The sequence below is a fragment of the Serinus canaria genome, chromosome 2 (genome assembly GCF_022539315.1).
Source record: "Serinus canaria isolate serCan28SL12 chromosome 2, serCan2020, whole genome shotgun sequence".
Taxonomy (NCBI): domain Eukaryota; kingdom Metazoa; phylum Chordata; class Aves; order Passeriformes; family Fringillidae; genus Serinus; species Serinus canaria.
Window position 1 is genome coordinate 85,639,746 of NC_066315.1, and position 7,225 is coordinate 85,646,970.

The 7,225-nt window shown below is 42.0% G+C and overlaps 1 long non-coding RNA gene across 2 annotated transcripts in view; it reads left to right on the forward strand.

The window, feature by feature from the left end:
- Positions 1-4,009, forward strand: part of LOC127059293 (uncharacterized) — a 70,768-nt gene extending 66,759 nt beyond the window's left edge. For both annotated transcript variants that reach the window (XR_007776956.1, XR_007776955.1), the window contains one exon: positions 3,699-4,009. This is a non-coding gene — a long non-coding RNA (uncharacterized LOC127059293). The remainder of the gene's footprint in view (positions 1-3,698) is intronic.
- Positions 4,010-7,225: the final 3,216 nt, after the last annotated feature.

The window sequence follows — 7,225 nt, forward strand, 5'->3', positions numbered from 1 at the left end:
AACTGCACTACACCAGAATGTCACCCCCAGACTTGCAGTTATCATCATCATCATCATCATCATCATCATCATCATCATCATCATGTTTCCCATGCAGGCTGATTTGTGCATTTCTCTCCAAGAAATATTTTATCAACCTTGACTGGAATAAAAGCAGTGATGCGGGAGGAACACTGTCTGCTATTATTTTCCACTTATAAAGAACACAAATCTGCATGATGAGCCAAATTCTCCTATTGCAAAGATTATTTGTTACATGAAATAGCTAAAACAGCAGAAAGAACCCATTCCTGGAATTTATGAGGAAAAAAAATTACTTTAGAGCAGCAAAACACCACAATTGTCCCACTCAGCATATTAACACCCACAGTAGTGATGGTAGTTGCAAATATGTGGGGGAGTATATGATTAAATCAGTATTTCTTAAATAGTTTTGGAGTGTGCAAGTGATATTTTGGAACAATAGTGGAGAACGCTCAGTCTTTTGAGCTGTCAGAGTTTCTGAGGGGGCAGATTCAAAGGTCTTGCGTCACTTAATGCCTCCCAGTCTCCAGATTAATGGAAGAGAGGCAGCAGGACATGGTGTTTTACTTGCAAGCTGGATGAGTTATGATTTGTTTTCTTTTTTCTTTTTTTTTTTTTTTTTTTAAGAAAAAACATAATTTAAATGCTGCTGTCATGGAATACTAAAAGTACACTGTGCCATACACAGATTTCTTATGAATAATAAGAGCTAGTGCCTATACACATGCACATATTTGTGTTGTAATTTAAAACATAACATCACCACAAGCAAATCAGGTTTAGGAAATTTCTGTAAGAGAAATTCTTTACCTCAGGAAGAGGATCCATGATAATGAAAATCAATGTGGCAGACAGAAATAGCATTTAAACCTTTACTAGCAAGATATGACACATCAAAGGAGTTAAATTGATCTCCCAGCCTTCTGTCCCAAATATTGCTGCAGCAAGATGAGCCTCCCTTTCTTTGTGCTGACAGCTACACAATGTTCCTGTCCCCATCAGTGTACATTGCATGCTGTCATTGCCACCACCCTCTCTCCACTGCCAGACATCTGAGCTACAGTGAAAGATTTGGATTAACAGGAGCAGAGTTTTGCATGGGCAGTGATGCTGTGAAATCAATGAAACCTAAGACATGTGGACCCTGAGCTTGTGAGCATCCACAGACACTGGAATATCAGTAAGCAGCATGACTGAGGCTAAACTTGGTATCATAACAAAGCGTGGGTCTAAATAAAAGCTGCCTTAAACTCCCTGGAGGTTTGCTGCTTCTACGTGAGGACTTGTCAGAGAGTAGCTCTCCTACAGAAACAGCCGTACCAAATATAGTGTGCTGGAGTAAATGCAAGAGGCACTGCTGGAAGAACACTAACATTTTTTTTGCTTTCTTACTTTCTTTCTTTTCTTTTTTTTTTTTTTTAATGGATGCTGTATTTTAAGGCATTTGTGTATTTGCCCTTCTAGCTCTGTGATTCCCTCAGTTATTGATACAACACAGCCATTTTCAGAAGCTCCAGGTCTTTCTAAAGGCCTTGGTTTGGGTTTAGAGACTCCGTCATGTGCCAGCCCCAGAGAAGCTGGTGAGCAAGTTGCTCTCTCAGATGTCAGCCTCCAGGAGACCCCAGTTTTGTCACCTTTTCTGCTGGTCTGCTGCAGGTCAGTTGCATAGTTAGCTTTGATTTAGATGTGGATTCGTGCAGGCAGCAAGGTGCAGCTAGGACAGGAAGCAGCCAGACACAGTAATACAACATTTGCCCACTTTACCACGATGGTGTCTTTTTATAGAGTGGTAGAATGGCTTGGGTTGGGAGAAACCTTAAAGACTATCCAATTCCAACACCCAGGGACATCATCTGGTTCCACGGGTGGGACACCTTCCAAAAGACCATTTTCTGGCAACTTCCCTGCTGCCCTTTCCCTCCTGCTCTCTTCAGGATGGCATGGGTTCCTCATGCAGCTGCTGTGACCTGTAGGAAATTTGCAAGCATGCCGCGCAAGAGGACCTGTAAAGACAGCAAAGCAGTGACCTCACCTGGAAGCCTAGGTACACCAAAGCTGAAGGCAAAGCTCTCCTGGTTCAAAGAATCTTGGATTTTCACCTGTGGGTTTCGAAGCACAGCAGGCAGTAGCACTTATGGGAAGTTTCATTCTTTGGGCGTTTTTATTCCACACGGTCTTCCTCCTCTGCATCTACTTTTTAAATTTTTTTTTAGTTTAGAGTTGCTCAAACTTCAGCATACAAACCTGGGCGCAGTGAGCCCCTTGTATGTCTGTACAAAACCCTTGCTGGAAATGGTTTTGATGGAAGCCAGGCCAGCTCTCACCTGCCCCAATCAAACACTCTTTCAGTGCCCCTGGTGGAAAACTCTGCAAGCCACTGAGACTGGTGCAGCTCCGTGGCAAGCCAGAATAAAACCAGCCACACTCCTAAATTCCCCTCTGGGCTGTGAGAGGGATAAGATATCCCAGCACTTTTGTGTCAGTACAGAGTACATTTGCACCCTGCAGAGTGTGGGTCTTGCTCTCTATGGGGAGGGACAGAAACCGAGCGATACCTTCCCTAAGGACCCGTGCTCTAACGCACCCCTGTAGATCCCAGAGCAAGCCCAGCCTAAGTAAAAGCAAGGCTTTGGACTGCTACAAAACAGGAGATGTCCTAGGAGAGGGTACATGACTCTGAATGAGAGATGAGCCATCTATGGCCACCCACGCGGCAGAGATCACCTGATGCTTTGAACATCATCAGCAATCTCATCGATAAGCCCACACCTTTCTGTTTTAAAATAAAGTAATATTCTGAATAGGAGTACACTCATTCTTGGAAAGAGTAGAACACATAGGATCTTTTTTATTTCAGTGTTAGAAAAAAGAAGGGGACAAAGCACCAGGAATTATTGTTTCTTAGCTGAACTCCTGTAGACTGAGTTTTGGTCCAGAGTGGGGTGTTTTTGTGTGACACAGTGGTAAATTTCTGAACAAAGAACTTCATGATACAGAGACAATACTTGTAAGAAGCTTTTAACTCTAGGTGTGCTGGAGGTCGTTTTGAAAACTTCTGATATCTTTTCTTCTCACAGCAGTGTTTGCAAATGGATTGAAATCTTCCTCGGGGATTTCTGTAACAAAGTGGGTAAAAATTTAAGTGCTTTGTAATCTCTGTGGGAAGAGATAGTATCAGGTAGAGTAGGTAATTTGAATTACTTAGAGCAATGATGCTTTTGAAAGCCTTGCTTCACTCTTGTGAAAACAAGTTGGTAGCAAAATTACATTCCAAAAGCTTCTCTGCATACTCCCCTAATGAACTTCTGATTTACCTGCAGTTTGTAGATATGACTTCTTTCTCCTAATGTCATTTGCTTCCTTTTATTCAAGGCAGATTTCTGGTTTAGGGGGAAATATTATGTAGCGTGTATAGCCGCTGTGGAGGAATTATTGCAAATACCTCATTTGTAATCCTTTTGTTCTCCCACTCTGAAACCCCACGTCTCGCTTCTCCATGGAGGAGAGGATATTGTGTTTGACTTAATACAAAGCCTAAAGCATGCTTAGGATTAACTGCAGCTAATCACTAAAAATATGCCTTCTTATTTTGGAACTGTTGGTACTCTTCAACACGGGAAAAGTGCTTCCTACTTAAAAATCTATTATACTTCTAATTTTTGTTTCCCTCCCAGAGGCTGGGCTTGGGCCTGGGCTTTACCAGCATGCCTAATAATGTCATCAGGACTAAGAACATGAGGAGGATGAGGTGTCCTGTACCCAGCAGTGACACATGCCAGTACAAACCAAAATTGACTGGACCTCAGACAAAGGAGAAGAAGGGAAGTTGTTGAGGTCCCCACACAGATGTCCGATTACAATTCCACCAAGGTGCATTTGAAACTGTGTCACAGCTCAGCCTCTTCTCCCCAGTGCCCGTGGAGGCAGCTTCCAGCATGACACATCACATCTTTGACTCACCAGGTAAGGCTGGGATATCAGTATAAAAATTGGGCAAATATTGACTTCTTTTGGCACACAGAAACTTTGTTGTACCTATGAGGCAATATATTTATGGAATGTTCAGCTTACACATGATTATGGGCTGGAATGAGTAGTTTTTTGAAGGATGATGCTGAAGAAAGTGATGTCAGATACTGTCAGTGCTGGGGTTTAGAAAACTGACTGCTAATCTAGTGTTTTCCAATAAGTCACCCTGATTTAGAGAACAGAATAAAAGTTGTCTCCAAAAGTAAGTGAAATGAACTTGTACTTCAAGGCATAAACAAGCTTCATGAGAGGTGGGGATAGGAGCAATATCCCTTTCTGACACGTCACTTTATAACTGTGGAATGTGAAACTGCTTGCATCTTTCTCTGAAGGGTCTAGTCTGGGCACTTTTAGATACTAGGTAAGTAATCTTTAAAATTTATAGATTCTCCAACTTCTTTCAATGGAAATATGAGTTTTCAAGGATATTTTACACCAGTCAGTTGCTATGTAGAGACCAAGAACTTCATTTCCTCCATCACATTTCATGATTGCATTAGAAAGAGTTCACCGATGCCCAGGGACCAATGAACCACATGAGGAAAACCATGAGACAACTTAGACCAGGAATGAGATTCTGTCTGACAGTTTTCTAACACCTGATATCTTTAAATCAATGCTTCATTTTTGCTTTTTTTTTTTTTTTAACTGCAGAAGACATGCTTCAATTCAGCTAGAAAACAGGAACTTAAGGAAGGAGCTTGAAAGTCTGTGGCAAGCCTATAAGGACTGATGTACAACACAATTATAAAGTTTAATTCCATAATGAAAATCAATGAATATACAAAGATTAATGTTTCTAAGAAAACAAAGACATAAATCTACAGCCATTTTGACAAATGATGTGCAGATTTCTCCTGGGGAGCATGCAAAGAAGGCCCACACCTACAGAAAGGCTGTCCCAAGATTATGTCACCTACATGTATCATGAAGGAATTTTCTTCTTGGCTGCTTAGAGGAGGATTTTTAACATTTGCCTTTCATTTACTCCACAACATTTCATTGCTGAGTAACTTGTACTTCTTCACACCACTTTAATTTGATGGCATGTACGAGTAATGCAGAGACTTTTCTTTCCTAAGGGAAATTAAGAAAAGAATTCATTCTTTTGCTCAGTAACTCTACTGAATTCAATTTGGGTTCATTCTTTTAGGAAAGGTGTTTACCTAGTTCTGTCAATTAAGATATGGAAGGAAAAATGCCAATAATACTGACCATCTTGTCATCACAATTCTTAGTTCTTTTATGCCATGCTTCCTCCACAGAGACTTTAATTTTGCAGAGGGAAAAACTAATATAAAGTCTTAGAAGGTTTAAGTCACATCTGTAATTTCTGCATGTTACTAAATACTAACATACACCATGTGCATGGAACAAAACTTCAGCAAACGAGTTTTCACACTGATTTGGTTTTTTGGGCTCATTTGAAAGGTTTTAATTTTAATTTTTTTTCTAACATTTACTTCAATATATACTTGGCAGATGAGTTGCATGCACAGAAAAAGGTGTAACAAAAGGGCAGGAGTATCAGTTGCATTATGTGCTCGCAAGAGACAGAGAAAGAACATTGTTTGGAAATTTCTGTGGCACAGGGCCCTGCTGGCAGCTGCTGATCTCATTCCTATCCCTTACATGGGGTTGTTAGCACAGGGACACATGTGGGAATGGCTGAGGACTGGAGAGGCCATGACCAAAGTGAATATTGGCTCTCTTTTTCCTTGGTGTGGCTGCCTGTGTAGAAAACATCGATCAGTAGTGCAGCCTGAGAGAAGACTGAGTGAATTAATGGAAGAGAGAACCCTCTCAGAGCTACTGAACACACAGAAAATCAGCCTGGCTCGGGATGTGTCCGGGCTGCAAGTGCTTTGCAGTAGAGAGCAGAGGCTGCTTGTGATTCTCCGGTCTCACGCTCCTCGTTCCAACACCAGCTCTAGGGCGTTAGCATTAGCTGTTCTTATTTCATTATGCTTTTATTTACTGTTGGCAGGAGAGGAGGACTGGAAGCTGCCCAGAGTGCTGGCTGCAGCCGCCGAGAGACCTCTCTTTCCCCGGGGCTGGCTGCAGCACAGAATTGATGGGCGCTGAGTAAATGTGTTTCATATCCAGAGCAAATTTTCCAGAGTGCCTAAATGGCTTGAAACTGCAGGTTCTGTTGGCCAAGATCAAGTAACTTGCTTGGGAAACTGCTTCCAGTTAGTTTTCTCTCTTTTTGTCTCTCTCCCTGTGTTTGTGCATTTTCAATTATGCAGAAATGTATCATTTAGCTCCACTTCCCTTTATTTAAGCAGGCAAGGAACAGTGAGCTTCAAAACTGCAGGATACCTTGAAATCTTTTAACTTCAAACATTCTGTCTCTGATAGAAAAACACGTATTTCCTTTTTAATCTCAGTCACGTTAACTGGCACTGGTAACTTTGTACCCACAAGCACAGAACACTAGATGGATAGACTGCAGCAAAACGAGTTACATGTTGTATTTAGAAACAAGTACCTTTAAAAAATTTACCTGTCTGCCAAGACTTGGAAAAACGAGAAAGCAAGTTCAGCTCGGTACACAGAGCAGTTCCTCACTGCCTGACTCTCCCCATGGCTTCTGGGAATGCCTGGCATGTCAGGTAACACATGCTGAGCAAGAGCCAAAAAGCCCTTCATTGCTTGTAAAAATGAAACAAGGTCCTTATTGGAAAACAGCTCTTTTCAGAGGCATTACAGCTGTGGATGATGCTGTAGCCACTCTTCTCAGCCATCAGGCAGAGAGCCTACCAGGGACCAGCTTTCAGCAGTGTCAGTAGGTAAGGTGTATAACAAGGATAGGTCCAGTTGTCCTGTGCCAGAGCATCCTACCTTTCTTTATACCTCCATTGCAAAAACAACACACACTAACAGCAAACATTTGCATGAAACAAGCAATGGTGAAATATACCTATTTAATTGTTCACAGTCTGCTAAGTCAGGAGAGCCCCTGGGTCACCCTGCGCTGTTTGGACCTCCTGACTCCTGTTCTTTCCTGACTCATCTGCAGCTCTGCTGTTTCATGGTGGGAGATCTTTCAGTTTTGTCTTTGCCCTGCCAGTAGCACGTGGTGCAGTTCTCTCCTGGTGTGACTGCTCCTGGCTGCCCCTTCCTGAGGAAAAGAGATGATTTTTTGAGGCTGAGGTGATCTGGTGTGGCA